The following is an 18183-nucleotide window of genomic DNA, read 5'->3' as shown; positions in this document are numbered from 1 at the left end:
TGAGAATACTGGGCCATATCATATATAGGAGTTTCTTTGCTCAGAGAAAGTCTTTCTTTTACTTCAGAAAAGAGTTGCTGCATCTTCATCATAGCGCTAGTTCCAGGGTTTGGTGATTCAACCATATGTAAAATGGCACCATAAAAATAATCTACAAAGCACAAGGGGCTGTTAATATTTATGTATGAATCTAAGGGGAAATAAAAACAGGTTCCTTTTTCAGTGCATACATTGTGTTGGAACAATTTTATGTCATAATATAAATTGTTTCCCCTATAGACAAAAAAGAAAAAAGAAGTAATTATTCTATTAGTGAGCTACAGCAAAATAAATCCATAATTAGCAGCTCTAGAAGAGTCAGGCAGACATACATTATGTTTATAATACTTGTCTCAGTGGAAAAATTGGATCTTCCTGATATGTCACAACAAGAGCACTGGGCCGCTAAGAAAAGGAATGTAACAGACTGATATTGATCTTCATGGTTAATAATAATAATGATATTCAACCAGGAAGATATTTCAAGGCACCATTCAAGGTGAAGTGGCCCATTATTTCTGTATTTCTGAGGCAGCTCACCTCAGATTTGTAAGAAGCCCTGATTCAAACATCTGTCCAGTTTTGAAAGGCTACCAAGAAGGAAAGCTACATTTTTGGCATTAAAACTGTAATATTACTAACTATCCCCTACTGATCTGTTGAACTCCTTACAAAGATGTGTAAGTAGCATTGTTGTTATTTTAGAAATGATGAACTGAGGTACAGAGAAGTTAAGAGACTATGGCCAGACCAGGAATTGAACCTATGACACATCTTCTTCCCCTGCAAGATTTGAGTAACGCCCATTGACGACAGTCCTCTGGTGGGAGGGGAGAGCCACTGATCTTCCTATTTCTGGTCCTATGTCCTATCCACTGGACCACACTGCTCTCTTGTGCTGTTTCTGTTCTGTTGTGTGAAAATATTACTTCTGGGGGAATTGTGCGCCACTGTGCATGTGCAGAATTTATGTCCCCTGCAGATTTCTTTGCTTCCCCACAGAAAAATGACATTCTGACAGGGAAGCCAAGGGAACCCATAGGAAGCCACAAGAGCAGTCATACAACCATTCCCAGCAGTATGTTTCGGGTACCCAGGGCAGCTGGCAGAGAGGTAAATCATTGTGGGGCAGGGGGCAGGACTCGGGAAGACTCGGCTAGTGGCTCCCACCATGCGCTGGGCTCAGCTGCTAGTCCCAGCTGGGCTGGGGAGGAAGGGACTTCCTCTTCCCCTGCATGGCATCTAGGGCTGGGTCAAACCCACCCCCAGATTTCTACCACAGCTGCAGGAAGCTCTGCAAACTCCCCCTACCCCCTCGCTTCCTGTACTCATTGCTCCTCAGGAGGGATCCCTGTACAGGGAGCTGCTCCCCCATCCACCCAACCCCCGTGCATCCAGATCCCCTCATGATAGGCACCAACTTCCCCTCTTTCCCGTGGGTGCTTGACCCCGCTTTGCCCCTAGCTTCCCCCACACTCCACCTCTTCCATGAGGCCCCACCCCACCCCACCCCACCTCTTCCCACCCCTACCCCATCCTCATTCCAACCCCTTCTCCAAAGTCCCTGCCCCAACTTCACCACCTCCCTGCCCCATTCCAACTCCTTCCCCAAATCCCCGCCCTGGCCCTGCCTCTTGCCACATCCTCCCCAGAGCGTGCCACAGTCCTGCTCCTCCCGCCCCCACCCCCGAAGTGTGCTAACGCTGCCAAACAGCTGTTTGGCAATGGCTGGGCGGGAAGCACTGGGAGGTAGGCGGAGGAGTGGGCATGCAGCGCGCCCAGGGGAGGAGGAAGTGGGGCATGGGGTGAGGGGAGCTTGGCTGCCAGTGGGTGCGGAGCACCCACTAATTTTTCCCTGCGGGCCCCGGAGCACCTATGGAGTCGGCACCTATGCCCCTCATATCCAGACCCTCCGGCCGAGCTTCATCTCCCCTTGCACTCAGGACCCTGTCTGACAATCCCCATTCCCCATGCACCTGGACCACCCCAACAAGCCACCCACACTCAAATCCACACCCCACTGAGCCCCAACCAGCTGCATCTGGATCCCCACCGCACTGAGCCCCACTCCTCCAGCATCTGGACCCCGCACTGAACCCCCCCACACCCAGAACCCACTGTTGAGCTCTATCATCCCTACACCCAGACCTCCCCCGCAGAGCCCCAACCACCTTAATCTGGACCCCTCTGCAAAGTCCCATTAGTGTTGCACCCAGAATCCTCCAAGCCCTTTTGCATCCAGATCCCCCACACACCTGGATCCCCCACTGAGCTGCCCTCACCCGGTTTGCCCCACACAGAACCCTCTCAACCCACACCTGGATCCCCCACACTAAACCCTTCCACACTTGAATCCTGCTTGCTGAGCCTGCCTGCCCATACCTGGTGCACCTGGCATGGAGGGGCAGGGCCCTGGGGTGTTTCTGGGGCAGGCCAGGTCCTTGCACTGTGTCAGGGTTGGGTCCATGTCCTGGGGGGAGCTGCACAGTGATTTCCCACCTCTGTGCAACCAATGGCCTGTGCTCCCCAGTGCTCTGCTGGAGCCTCCACATTATTTAACAAATAAAATTTGTGGAATTTTAAAATATTGTGTGCAGAATTTTTATTTTTTTGGCACACAATGCCCTCAGGAATAGAATATATTGGAACTATTGGGCTCAGACTTGAGTCTTGAATAAGTCTGTGTTTCATGTAATTTAGACTAGCATGTGGCAAAACATGGCCATCCTGTTTCATTTATGAGCAGTTGGTATCCAGACTCCTGGATTTCTAGTTGACATGGGGATACAATCTAGTATGCACTTCTACAATGAAGCAAACTATGACCTCCATCCTACAAGCTGGCCAGTGCTGGCTGACTCCTGCATCCACACTGAGCCCCACTGCTTTCAATGGGCTTCACAAAAGTACAGGGATTTGCCTGTGGAGAGCAGCTTGCAGAATTGGGCATATAAGAACTCTGATAGGACAAGGGAAAATCGTGGGATTTCAGTCCAAATCTCTGCTCCTGCAAACTCTTACGTATGGGCTTAACTACCTGTGCTGCATGTAGTCCCAATTACTTCAGAGGGATTATTCTCAGCATGCAAAATTCAGCACATTGTGGTTTTTTTCAGGGAAAGGGAGCACACTGTTACACAAGTAAGGCTTAAAACATTTGGGAAATATGGGTGCATCCGTTACAGCTGCCATAGCACACTCATGGCACCCTCACAACATGTGATAGTGTCTCTATTAAATTGTCAGTCGTTAAAACCAGCTCACTTCCTAAAAGCTCCACGTTTCTTCCCGCCACACATATCGCTATTGTGGAGTGAATCTCAGCTCTGAAAATAACTGACATTGCAGCCTTTCAGCTGAATCTACTCTTGACTCTAAACATTCCAAGTGCTTTCGTGCACATTAATAAAGTGAAAACCAGCAACTGCCACGGCTCTAGCTTAGTTCAGTTTGTGGTTTTAGTACTTGCACAGTGGGTGTGAGTCGTAGTGTCTATAATTCCATATTAGATGGAAAGTAGCTCTTCTGTACTCATAAGGCGCTTCATTGACACTCAAAGCCACTTCTCTGCATTTATTTAAGCACAGAGCTAGAATACAGACCTGCACGAAGAAAGCTAAACATAGTTCACATCTGATCCAAACCCCACAATCAATGTATTGCTGTATCTGAAACATTTTCAGCATCTATCATATAATATATTTTCACACGTTTCTAACAAGACATTTTCTTGGATGTAAAATAGACAGGTATATCTGTCCGTTCAATTTCATGCAAACGAAACAGAAGAATTTTTGGCATGGATTATTGTACTGTCTTTGGAGCAGTGTAACTATCATGTGAAGAGGGTATTATTTAAGGATGTCAAAAGTTCAATAATTTCTTCCAAAATTACTGACTACATAGCAGATTTTTTTTAAATCTTTACCTTCCTTTTTTCCATTTTGATAGAATTCATTATTAAATGTATTTGAAAAGGGTGCACACAACATTGTTACAGAGCCTATCCTTCTCCCATTACTGGGATTTTTTGTGTGCTGTATGTTAAAATGGAATCTTTCAGTCACCATGGTCTTTTAACCAGAACTTTATTCAAACTTGTATTAAAAATTCAAATGCAATAGAAATCCCATTAAAATTCTTTAAAGTTCCACATTTGCACCCAAACCTCTCCTGGGCATTCCCACAGAGAACCACAGCTGTATCAAATAGCTTGCGAGCGCTGCAACCCAATAAATAGGCATGCCAACTTGCCCCAATATTGGCCCCAGCACAATCATTTACCAGCTAATTTTTGGCTACATAAACTGCCTCTAAGCACTTTCTCATTTGAAAATCCCCGGGTTGCTGTAAGAACGCTGCATCAGCATGCAAAATCTGGAGTGCTTCCCCATCCCACCTGTGCTCGTATATGATCATACAGACTGTTACCTTTCTGAAGGGATAAATGAAAAGCAATCGGACGGATTGGGCAAGCATCCTATTCAGGTGCCATTCTGTATTTTGACTCACCTCTCCGTTTTAATGAGAAAATTCAGATGAAGCATTGATCAGGCATAATGGAGAGTATGCTTGGGAATCATCCCGTGCTCTATCTACAGGGGGCTTTTGAGAAACATGAGGAATTAACAATGATCCATCATGGGAGGAAGAGCTTGCAATGGTTAAACTCCTGTTCTGATCCAATTAATATGCGCAGGAATTGATTAAGGATGAAAGTTAAGCTCGTTCACAGACAAGGGCTAAACACTACTGTCCTGAATTAGGTAAAACTCACTGGACTCCAGTAGGATTTTTGCCTGAGTAATAACTTGAGGATTTGGCCTGCAAGCTAGCCTAGATGCTGGCCACGAGACAAATCAAACGACCATATTATTATATCATGCTGCAGGGTAAACGCCCATTGCCCAGAATGGATTTTTAATAATACGGCCTAAGATGTGGTTTCACATCCTCTCAATATCTTTGGTTAATAGGATTATACTGTTATTATTTGTATAGTGCCAACAGCATGAAGACAAGGTCCTTGCCCCAAAGAGCTTATACAGTTTAACCAGAAATAGACAAATGGAGCATCCTGGATTGGGAAGTGAAAAAACAACCAACTAATGAGTCTGGCAATGAAGAGGAGCACATGGCTTGTTAATTCCATGATATTTGTTTGTTTTATCTGTTAGGTACCATCTTTTATCAGTCATCTGTTAAAGTAACAATTCTCTGGGAGGGGAATTCGGTTTTAGTAGCTCACTGAGAAGAGATGCATTTCAAGCAGGGGACTTGGAGGAGGAATGGGGACGGCATGACAGTCTGAGGCTGGATCAGGGAGAGGCATACATGGAAGGAAGTAAAGAGATGAGAGAGGTAGGAGGACAAAATGAATGGAGTTAAGCTGAGCTCCTTGGGCAAGGATCAAAATGGGGAAAAGGCTAAGGTTGAAGGCATGTCTCTGAACTCATACTGGTTTCACTTGATTGACTTTAATATAATTATTCTTGATTTACACCAAAACATGTGATGTTAGAATCAGGCCATTGTTCTGTGTAAGGAGAGATCATCGGAGTTTCCTTTAAAATTGTTTCTGTTCAGGAGAGACAGTAGAGTACAGGTGTGACATTAAAGGAGGGTAAGTAACCAAATTAGGGCCTGATCCTCCTCACACTTACTCTGTTCTTACACAGCTGTAAGTCCAGTGACAGTGACTTCAGTGGAACTGCGCCTGATTTACACTGACGCAAGTGAGAGGAGAATTACGGTCAAAGCCTTGAATACACATATATATGCGCACAGGAGGGAGAGTGAGACTCCCAAGATTTGGTGTGCTGATGCAGTGTTCTTAAAGGAGCCCTGGGGTTTTCGAATGAGAAAGTGCTTAGAAGCAGTTTATGTAGCCAAAAACAAGGTGGTAAATGATTGTACTGGGGCCAATATAGGGGCAAGTTGGCATGCCTATTTATTGGGTTGCAGCGCTCGCAAGCTATTTGATACAGCTGTGGTTGTCCCTGAGGATGCCCAGGAGAGGTATGAATGAAAAAACGTCAAGCTTTAAAGAAATGCTAGTGTGATTTCTAGTGCATTTTAATTTTCAATAAAACGTTTAATAAAGTTCTGGATAAAAGACTGTGATGCTTTAATTTTTCCTTGTATTAGCTGAGGTATTTAAGTAATGTAAACACAGTGTGTTCTAACAAGACATGAGATAACTTTGGCACATACTGTTATTCTCAGTCTGTTTTTCCTCCAGTATTAATTAATGCCTTCACAAGCAAACCTTCTCAACATATTTTACACCAGCTTCCCTCTCCTGGCGAAAACAAATATATTTCCAGTCAATTAACTCTGTGAAGTTTGCTAGCACCCTGGAATAAGTTTAACCATTTGACTGTTCAATAATGTACCAGGTACCTGGAGCAAAACAAAATGTATGGCACTACCCCATGTATTAAGTTAGAATCATAGAATCATAGAACTGGAAGGGACCTCGAGAGGTCATCTAGTCCAGTCCCCTGCACTCATGGCAGGACTAAGTATTATCTAAGGTTATCTAGCTAGCTAAGGTTCTTTACCTAAAAATGTTGATATCCTATGGGAACACTGTTGCCTCCAAAGAACCCAGTCACATGCCACTATCACAGTAGAACATGGCAGTAAAGGGTTATGTTCACCCATAAGAAAGGGTGTGCTCAGCTTTGTTTGTGATTTTGAAGGACTTTAAGGTTCCCATTCACTAGTGATCTTTTAAAAGAAGGGCATAGTGGCTTATAGGTCCATGTTATTCAACAAAATGCAGAATTGATGAGTTCCCGAAAGTCACCTGTGGAATGAACAGATTTTTATCTTTCTGAAAACACTATGATAAGTGTTATAGAGATTTATAACTTCCCTAAAAGTTAGAAACGTTGCTTTCTCCAAAGGTGAAGAAAGCCAAACCTGCAGGAGAAAGCAAAACCATGAGGAAATGGGAACACTCACGTCTATTTACACATCTGCAGCCATTTGGGACATTTGACATTCAATAAGAAAATTCTCACGTTTTTCTCCCACTTAAGCCGTAAATAGTTAAGACAAGGTCCTCACCTGTCTTAAATTTTGTCAGTGCACTATAAATAGGTCACAAACAGTCAGGAACTGACTTCAAAGACTGTCAGTGGCATGGGCCGCAGCTGTATTAAACAGGATGGTGGAGGAGCAGATGAAGAGGTCAGTACATTGGCCATAGGTATCCCTTGGGTCTGTAGATTCGGATGGGCACGGTGCGTAAAACATTGACATACTAAAAGCAAGTGCTTTAATGACCTGTCATGATTTAAAGGACAAGTTTGAGCCTTTCACATGAAGCAGACGTGCTTTGCCAGTCCATATCAGATTAGAAGCTGTATAATATTTTTATGCCACAAGCATAAACCAAACACCTACAGGAAGCAAGAATCAAGAAGACTTTGGCTCACCCACAAACCTGCAGCAACAGCAAATCAAAGAAGTAAGATTTCAGGCTATTAAGTATTCCAAATAAACTGGGATGATCTGTTTTCCCTTATTCTCCACATGTGCACTTTGTAAAATGCTGCTATTTTACAAATTGTAAATCATTGTTGTTCAGCACAGGTACATCTGATGTGCAGCCTTCAATATCTGTCATGGGTACAATTGTCAGCTGTGAGAAGTCAGTGTTTACCAACAGTTTATATATTGTGTTGGACAAAGTACCATGGTTAATACTTGCTCTAAGTTCGAGGAGATAACAATGTCTTTGATACCATACTGTGGTAACTGCTGCTAAACATTGATTTGTTTAATGGTGAACACTCAGAGTATGTCTACACTTGTCAGGGCCCATAACAGGGTGGTCTGACCTAGCAATCATAGCCAGGGGCAAAGTTAGAGTCAGAGTCTGAAGCCACACCAAGAGTCAATCTAGAGTCAGCAGCCAGGCCAAGAATCAGTGCCAGGGTTGGAGTCGGTGACCACACCAGGATTAAGCCAGAATCGGAGTCAGAAGTCATGCCCAGGGTCAAGCCAGAGTCAGTCACTGGAATTAGGGCAAGGATGCAGGAACCAGGAGCAGTAACAGGAGCAAAGAGCAGGAACCAGGAAAGGAGGCAGGAACTTGGTCTCAGGGGGTTGGTCAGCAGCAAGCCTAGCAAATGGTTGCTCAAACAAGGGGTGGGACAAGAACAGGAAGCTTTATGCCTGGTGGTGTCCAATCAGCAGTCTGTTGCTAGTCACCTGACCCATCTGAGTCAGTGGGTGTAGTTGGGTGTTAGCTGCAGTTTGCTAATCTGATCTTGGCACCAAGAGTAAGGCTCTGGCTTGGCAGCCTCATGGGTGCAGATTCAAGCTCCATAGCACCTGATAACACTGCAATCAGGTGTGACTGCAGAACCTGTAGACATACCCAAGCTAGCTTTGATCTAACTAGCTCAAATGACAATAGCAGTGAAGCTACAGCAACACAGGTTGTACAAGCCCATCCCAGCGCACAAGCGCCTAAGATATGGCCCTGAGCAGTTAGCCTGTGCAGCCACAGCTTCATGGTATTTGTGCTAGCTAGAATGAAGCTAGCTTGGGTATATGTGCTGCAGTCACACCTCTGACTGCAGTGTAAACATAACCTGTCTGTTCAGCCTCTCGGAGTTTCTCCATTCATTTATCTTACTCATAGGAACTGCCAGTTATACTGGAGTCACAGGAAGTGCATGGGTGTATTGCACTGGTCTACGACCATTTGTGTGTGTGACAAGGCAAGAGTAAGCCTATTCAGAAAACGTCTGGAACAAGAATACAGCACGTTTATCAGTACCCAAGCTGTGATACAGTCTATCATAGACAGAATTACAAATGAACGTGGCTTAAAATTCCCATTTTCCATCCACCAATTCCAGGGTTGTCACTGCGTGTGTCATTCTGAACCTAGAAGGTCTATTTGAGTCTGTGTGAATCAATGGAAACAGCTATAAGCATCAGAGGGGTAGCTGTGTTAGTCTGGATCTGTAAAAAGCGACAAAGAGTCTTGTGGCACCTTATAGACTAACAGATCTATTGGAGCATAAGCTTTTGTGGGTGAATACCCACTTCATCAGACTCTTTGTAGCTATAAGCATGGCTCAGAGTTCCTTTTGTTTAGAATATCCCCAGGTTGAATCAGCACTGGAATTCACAGTTTGTTACCATCCACTTTTTAAGTCTTCAGCCATTGTCACAGATGACTTTACGAATTACACCCTGTGACAGCATGGGATTTCAGCTAGTCTATCCATATCTGACAAGCACCAAAAAGTTATCACCTTTTTTCCTGCTATTTCAGTGGCAAATTAACTCCAATGTTTGAACTGTCCTCTCCATCAGCTTTCAGTTATCCTCAGATTCTCTAGCCTTCTCTGCCACTGCTTGAGATTTTGTTTTGACTGGAGTTAGAGTGAAATAGGTATCATAGTGCTCATGTTTGGTATGTATAACAGCTAGTCTAAGTTCTTTTCATCTCTGCAATTTGGGTTCTAGAATGCTTAGTGGAAAAGGAAAGAAAAAGGGACTTTTTGTGGTGTTCAATAGTACCAATGATTTCCCCAGGATGGCACTTAGTACTTATTTAATGCTGTTCCTTAGTACGTGTTTTTCTCAACAGTATCCCAAAGATACTCAGTTAACAATTCAATTCATGTGCAACATGTAGTGGAGGTGACAGAGGCCTAGCTGCATATCTGAAGCATCAGAAATAGAACTCATGACCTTCAATTTTAAAGATAAAGCCATCTATTGTATTAGTCAAAATTAATTGCTTGAATACATCCTGTAAAGAACAGAGGTACCTAGTGGGCCTGCATCTCCTCTTACTTTCACTTACTTATGTGGGCAGAGCAGAGTATCTAGCTCAATGAATCTGGTGAATTTCATCACCATGTCCGTGAGCATCTATATTATATCTGCTCCACCGGGAGCCCTTTCTTGTCTGGGAGTTTACAGATGATTAGGATGCCCAGGGTAGGTTTGCCATCATTCTCACAGATTAAGTAGAGGCATTTGAGTGGACTCTTCCTGCATTTGAGCCAGAACAGAGTCCAGATTTGTTCTCCCTTGGTCTGGGTCTGATGAATAGAGTAACCTGTGTGGCCAAGGTGAGATATGCCAGGCCAAATGTTAAAAACAAATAAAGGAGCACTCAACATATACTTCTGCTGGCAGCTGCCCTAGAAAAAGTGAATACAGTAACTCCTCACTTAAAGTCGTCCCAGTTAACGTTGTTTCATTGTTACTTTGCTGATCAATTAGAGAACATACTTGTTTAAAGTTGTGCAATGCCGCCTGCTTTGTCCACTGCTTGCAGGAAGAGCAGCCGGTTGAAGCTAGCTGATGGGGGCTTGGAACAAGGGTGGACCGTCAGCCCCCCTATCAGCTCCCCACTCCCTTAAGTTCCCTGTGCGGCAGCAGCCCAGCAGCCTATCAATTGCTAGCAATTCAGCTATCCCTCCCCCCACTGCTATGTGCTGCTCCTGCCTTCTGCCTTGGAGCAGCTCCTGGGAGCCTCCTGCTTGCTGTGCAAGGGGGGCGGGGTAAGAGGGGGGCTGATGTCTGGGTTTCCCCTTCCCTCCTGCTCCTGCCCTCTGCTTATCCCATCTTCCATAGAGCGGGGGAGGGAGGGACGACAGGGCTCAGGATGGAGGGAGCTTGCTGGCCAGCAGCTGCTGTCTCAACTTGCCGATCTACTTAAAAAGGCAATGTTTCAGAGTAGCAGCCGTGTTAGTCTGTATCCGCAAAAAGAACAGGAGTATTTGTGGCACCTTAAAGACTAACAAATTTATTTTAGCATGAGCTTTCGTGAGCTGCAGCTCACTTCTTCAGATGCATAGAATGGAACACACAGACAGGAGAAATTTATACATACAGAGAACATGAAAAGGTGGAAGTATGCATACCAACAGGAAGAGTCTAATCAACTGAGATGAGCTATCCTCAGCAGGAGGAAAAAAAAACTTTTTGAAGTGATAATTAAGATGGCCCATAGAAGGTGTGAGGAGAACTTAACATAGGGAAATAGATTCAATTAGTGTAATGACCCAACCATTCCCAGTCTCTGTTTAGGCCACAGTTAATTGTGTCTAGTTTGCATATTAATTCAAGTTCAGCAGTTTCTCTTTGGAGTCTGTTTTTGAAGTTTTTTTGTTGCAAAATTGCCACCTTCAAGTCTGTCACTGAGTGGTTAGAGAGGTTGAAGTGTTCTCCCACTGGTTTTTGAATGTTATGATTCCTGATGTCAGATTTGTGTCCATTTATTCTTTTGCGTAGAGACTGTCCGGTTTGGCCAATGTACATGGCAGAGGGGCATTGCTGGCACATGATGGCATATATCACGTTGGTAGATGTGCAGGTGTACGAGCCCCTGATGGCGTGTCTGATGTGATTAGGTCCTATGATGGTGTCACTTGAATGGATATGTGGACAGAGCTGGCATCGGGCTTTGTTGCAAGGATAGGTTCCTGGGTTAGTGTTTATGTTGTATGGTGTGCGGTTGCTGGTGAGTATTTGCTTCAGGTTGGGAGGCTGTCTATAAGCGAGGACTGGCCTGTCTCCCAAGATCTGTGAGAGTGAGGGATCATCTTTAAGGATAGGTTGTAAATCTTTGATGATGCGCTGGAGAGGTTTTAGTTGGGGGCTGTAGGTGATGGCTAGTGGCGTTCTGTTATTTTCTTTTTTAGGCCTGTCCTGTAGTAGGTGGCTTCTGGGTACTCTTCTGGCTCTGTCAATCTGTTTTTTCACTTCAGCAGGTGGGTATTGTAGTTTTAAGAATGCTTGATAGAGATCTTGTAGGTGTTTATCTCTGTCTGAGGGATTGGAGCAAATACAGTTGTATCTTAGAGCTTGGCTGTAGACAATGGATCGTGTGGTGTGACCGGGATGGAAGCTGGAGGCATGTAAGTAAGTATAGCGGTCAGTGGGTTTCCGGTATAGGATGGCATTTATGTGACCATCGTTTATTAGCACAGTAGTGTCTAGGAAATGGACCGCTTGTGTGGATTGGTCTAGGTTGAGGTTGATGGTGGGATGGAAATTGTTAAAATCACGGTGGAATTCCTCGAGGGCTTCTTTTCCATGAGTCCAGACGATGAAGATGTCATCAATGTAGCGCAAGTAGAGTAGGGGCGTTAGGGAACGAGAGCTAAGGAAGCGTTGTTCAATACCCACCTGCTGAAGTGAAAAAACAGATTGACAGAGCCAGAAGAGTACCCAGAAGCCACCTACTACAGGACAGGCCTAAAAAAGAAAATAACAGAACGCCACTAGCCATCACCTACAGCCCCCAACTAAAACCTCTCCAGCGCATCATCAAAGATTTACAACCTATCCTTAAAGATGATCCCTCACTCTCACAGATCTTGGGAGACAGGCCAGTCCTCGCTTATAGACAGCCTCCCAACCTGAAGCAAATACTCACCAGCAACCGCACACCATACAACATAAACACTAACCCAGGAACCTATCCTTGCAACAAAGCCCGATGCCAGCTCTGTCCACATATCCATTCAAGTGACACCATCATAGGACCTAATCACATCAGACACGCCATCAGGGGCTCGTACACCTGCACATCTACCAACGTGATATATGCCATCATGTGCCAGCAATGCCCCTCTGCCATGTACATTGGCCAAACCGGACAGTCTCTACGCAAAAGAATAAATGGACACAAATCTGACATCAGGAATCATAACATTCAAAAACCAGTGGGAGAACACTTCAACCTCTCTAACCACTCAGTGACAGACTTGAAGGTGGCAATTTTGCAACAAAAAAACTTCAAAAACAGACTCCAAAGAGAAACTGCTGAACTTGAATTAATATGCAAACTAGACACAATTAACTGTGGCCTAAACAGAGACTGGGAATGGTTGGTCATTACACTAATTGAATCTATTTCCCTATGTTAAGTTCTCCTCACACCTTCTATGGGCCATCTTAATTATCACTTCAAAAAGTTTTTTTTCCTCCTGCTGACGATAGCTCATCTCATTTGATTAGACTCTTCCTGTTGGTATGCATACTTCCACCTTTTCATGTTCTCTGTATGTATAAATTTCTCCTGTCTGTGTGTTCCATTCTATGCATCCGAAGAAGTGAGCTGGAGCTCATGAAAGCTCATGCTAAAATAAATTTGTTAGTCTTTAAGGTGCCACAAATACTCCTGTTCTTTTTTAAAAGGCAATGTACTTAGAGTGGGGTCAGTGTACTTAAAGGGGCAATGCGCATTCTCTCTCACACACACAGGGTGTGTATCTCTGTCTCTATCTGCCATGCTGTCTCCCCTCCCTCCATTTGTGCTGCCTTGTAGAGTGTGCGGCTACATTGACAACAATGTGTTAACCCTTGAGGGCTCAGCTGTTCTAGTTCATCATTTAGCAGTGAGGCATTCCCTGGGAAATAGCCCACTGTTTTCCACCTCTGACTCCACCACCTCAGCCAAGCTTCACAATCATCATCACCATGTACAGTATTAAATTGTTTGTTTAAAACTTATACTGTGTGTGTGTGTGTATATATATATATAGATAGATATAGATATATAAAATATAGTCTTTTGTCTGATGAAAAAAAATTCCCTGGAACCTAATCTCCCCATTTACATTAATTCTTATGGGGAAATTGGATTCGCTTAACATTGTTTTGCTTAAAGATGCATTTTTCAGGAACATAACTACAACGTTAAGCGAGAAGTTACTGTACTTATCTGCACTGGGGAACAAGCTTGCTTTGCCCTGGTAACTCTAGTTGTTTATGGGATCCTTCTTTGCTTCCTCTTCTAAGTGTTTTGTGGTGCTGCTATGTAAATTTGTTAAACAGAAGATGTTTTACACCATACATGGTGGTGTTTCAGTAGCAGGTTAAATAGTCTTCTATAGAAAGCACATACTGTGGTCCATCTAGAGGTGGGTTATCTGCTCATGCAGTACCAGCATTCCTTGGGGTAGGGGGAGCTCCACTGGGTTCATGCCTGGCTGAGCCCACTCAGAGGGGTTAGTGGTTCAAGCAACCTGTTGACCAAGACACAGGCAGTCAGACCTAGTGGTCAGAGCAGTGGTGCTCAGACCTAGTGATCAGAGCAGGAGTTGGGAACTATGAACTGGAGTTGGGTCAGTGACAGAGTCAGGAGTCAAGCCAAGGATCAGACCTGGAATCAGTAGCCGGGGTGGGGCGTAAAAATAAGGAACTACAACAAGGCAGAAAGGTAGGAACCAGGAACAAGGCAGGGATCTGGAACAAGAAAGGAAGCCAGGGCTCAGGAGTCAGGCAAGAAGACAGGGTCCAATGTAGCAGCCAGCAAGGATTCACCTAATTGCTCAGGCAACTTCCTGTGCTTCCTTCTGGCTTAAAAAATGAGTCTGAGCCAATCAGAAAGGCCAGACATAGTCCAATCAGAAGCATCATAGGTGGGGTCGCTGGTGAGATAGGGTCCACCAGCCTATGCTCCCTCCTGGTACCAGCAAGCTTCCAGGTGGTGTCTGCAATCTGAGGACTGTCAGTGGACCTGGGGTTCAAGCCCATGATCATTCACATCATGAAGGTAAATACATTAAAGATTGTGAGATGCTCAGGTAAGATGATGATGATGGAGGACTATATAAGTTTCTAAGATAGGTTGAAAGTCAGAGGATCTTTGTGAATACATCATCAGGGTTTCTGAAAGGATGGGATTCCTGGAGTCAGCTGTGTCTCACCTTGTTCTGCAAATTGCATAATGCATGGATTTGTCTGGAGAAGAAATCTTTGTCAGTATATCACAAGTTCCTCTAGCTACCCGCTACCCTCTATCAGCCTTCTCTCTGACATTCAGAGGTTGATTCATTTACTTTACTATTGCATTCTAACAGTACTGAAGTTCCCACTTCATGCTACATGAAGTGTAAGAAGAACAAGTAGCAGCACTACATAGACATGCAAATGCAATCAAGCAAGCCCTGGAAAGTCTCCCATAAAAGCCCCAAGAAACCTACAAGACTTATATAGTGTATCTGTTGAGCTGTGTAAATATCATGCAGATCATATAGGCACAAGGATGATTCTGCCTACTGGAAAAGTCATCACGTCAGGAGCTACCATTCCAATGAGAACTAATTAACACCCTTGTCAGCAGTCTCAGTTGAGAACTTGAAGATTGGTCACAGTGACTGAAGTCTCCCCTTGCCCTTCTTGTCCTTTCCATGTCAAACTTGTGGTCCAGTGGCCGTGTAAGGAAGGCTGTACTGCAACTTCCAGATCTATAAGTGTTATATGACTAAACAGAGAACCTTGGTCTTTGGGGCTGGAAATCTGGCACTGTTCACAAGCACTAACTTCACTACAAATCTTTTAAGAGTCCACACCAAACCGCTCTATAGCTAAGCTCCCCAAACCATTAATGTGGAAGTTGAACAGACTGTATGACTTCAGTATCACAGTGCTGATGAACAATCAATGAAATTAAAATCTCTGCCCAGAAAAATACCATGTATGTGCATTCATGCTACAGACACACAAGCTGAGCTCATGAAGGTCTCAAGACACCTAGAGATTAAATATCTTTTTTTTTAAAGACTTCAGACCTGATTCTGATCTCACCCTGCTGTAACTCAGGAGTCAATCTACTTTCTCCAATGGAGTTAGAGTGGTACAACTGAAATCAGTGTCCGACCCTTCATTTTTCAGGAAGGGGAATTATTTTTCTCCCTCCTTTCCAATTCGAAGCAGCCCATCAGGCATCCAGCTGGCTGCAGTCTATAAAAGAGTATTTCTTTACACAAAACCAATCCTTCTCCCTCCTGGAAATCCCCTGCTCGGCAGTAAAACTCTTTTAAAAAGTATAAAAGATATTTTTGTTGGGGTTTGCCCAGTTGTCCCAGACATAATATAGACTGTCTCCTAGTCCAAGAGCAACTCAAATGGCCACTGCAAAGTCAGTAAAGTCAGACACTTACTGCGCAGAGTAATGAGAGGAGTGTCTTTTGAAACGAGAGAAGCCTTTCACCTTCTCACATTCAAATCACCTGCTGTGGGTAAAGAATTAGTGAGTAAATAACCACCTGTCCTCCCTTTGGAATCTGAAGATGCCCCTGTCTGAAGGTTACTATATTTAGGCTACCTACATTTTTTCAAATCACTCCACACCTTTTCAGAGAACTGAACAACTTCCAAAAGTTTTGTACATCTGTCAGGTTCATTACATATGCCACTCTTGGAAACGTTCCTCATCATCTTGGCTCTGATATGTGCTAGAGATGGGCTGACCCACCGATGTCTTGATCTAAATCCAGAGGCCATCAAAGTTAGACTTTGTGGGCTGGGTTTTTAATCTGGCATCTGAACCAAAAATGGAGAAATCTCCCAAGAAGATCTATGAGATTTCCACCTCTCCTCTCCTCACACACTTCAATGGTTTTCATAGAGATGAATCCACTTAGACTGGGGCTAAATTTGGTCCTTTGTGTTTAAATTGGTCCTTTTCTGATGTGACCCTTCCAAGCCATAGGACCATATCCTGTCGCCCTACATAAATGAGTTGGGGCATATTTGGTGGGGGGGTGAGCCAAAAGAGGAGCATAAATCTATCATCCTTTATTTCCCCTTTACCTGTAGGTTTTCTGATATTTGTCTGTGTGTACGCAGCAGCCAAAATTTGTTCCTTTGTGCTCAATTTGTGACTTCATCCTCATTTCTACAGATGCAGATCCTCATGACTAAGATCCTCCTTAGTATTATAACTGCCATAGGATCTATCAGAAGTAAAGCCCTATTATGAGGGCTAATGCTATTCTTCATACAAAACAAAGTATCTGAAATAATAGCACAGGGAATGCAGAAAGTGACTGGACAAGTAAACTATCTTTGGAGGCGGCTGTTTGATATATGTTCTCTTTCAAGTTTGTTCCATTGCAAACATATCCCCATTGAACAGATAATTACCATCTTCTTGTTCCCACTCCTGATCAGAATATGCAGTAAATAGTAATCTTGAGTGCTCACAAGAGCCTGGAAGACTCTGCAGCAGCAGATGTTTTTTGATCAATTACAATAATTGTATTATTTAAACAACAAACATTACATAAATTCATAAGATTTCATTATATGGTAACTAGCCTGATGACGTGTGTTTACTTGCATTGCATCTGTATTTTGTGTATGTATTCACGCTGTTGTGAAATTCTAGTTTAACTTTCCTCTCTAAAACTATCTACCACAGGTATAAACAATATAATAATGTAGACAGAAACAAACAGAATTTAAATTTAAATAATACAAACGTTTAAAATGTGTTTTAATGTATTTGTGAAAGATGTATCCCTGGTTACAGCAGAGGCTTGGGGATTCTCTACAGCCCCACAAGACATCATGGTTTTCCCAGGAAAGATACGGTAATGGATAAAATTATTTGTAGAAAGTGACCATCCCTGAACCCTATACGCTTCCAGGTCTGACCAAATGTGTTCTCAAATGCATACATTTGCTGCATTCTGGTAGACCTTATACATGATCAAAAAGCAGACCAGGGAGGAGGTTTGGAGAGCAAGCCTGCCCCATGCTCATCCCAGGGAATGGCAGCTCCTGTCCCCCAGGGATTGTAGCACAAACCTGCCGGCCCTGCGCTCACTCTGGGCCGCTCCTTTCTGTCCTGGGCAGTTGGTGAGCTGGTAGGTAAGTAGATTTTGGGGCGGGGAGAGGATGAGGGTGTTTGAGCTCTAGCCACCCACTGTCTATGATTGTAAGTAATCATATGGCTCACACTATTATAGTATATGACAGCCTCACCATCTTTACTGTATTTGCCCTCACAGCACCCCGGTGAGGTAGGAATGTACCACAAGCCCACTTTACAGATGGAGAACTGAGCTCCCGAGAGAGTATGCATCACACAGGAAGGCTTTGGCGGAGCAGGGCATTGAACCTAGGTCTCCTAAGCCCCACATTAGCAACCTTACCACCCTGACCTGTGCCAATGAGTAAAGTACTTTTCAGGCTGTGACCATCTCCCATCTCTGTTACTACACCCTCCTCCTCTCTGGCTTCCCTGATAGCCTTCGGCTGTCCCGACAGATTGCCCAAAATCTGGCAGCTCTAAGTTCTTTATTTGTTTGTCAATCTAACCATGTTGCCCACTCTTTGAATTCTTTCTCTGGCTTCCCATTA

This window comes from Mauremys mutica, chromosome 1, assembly GCF_020497125.1.
Source record: "Mauremys mutica isolate MM-2020 ecotype Southern chromosome 1, ASM2049712v1, whole genome shotgun sequence".
Lineage (NCBI taxonomy): Eukaryota > Metazoa > Chordata > Testudines > Geoemydidae > Mauremys > Mauremys mutica.
Note: the sequence above shows the minus strand (reverse complement) of the source record.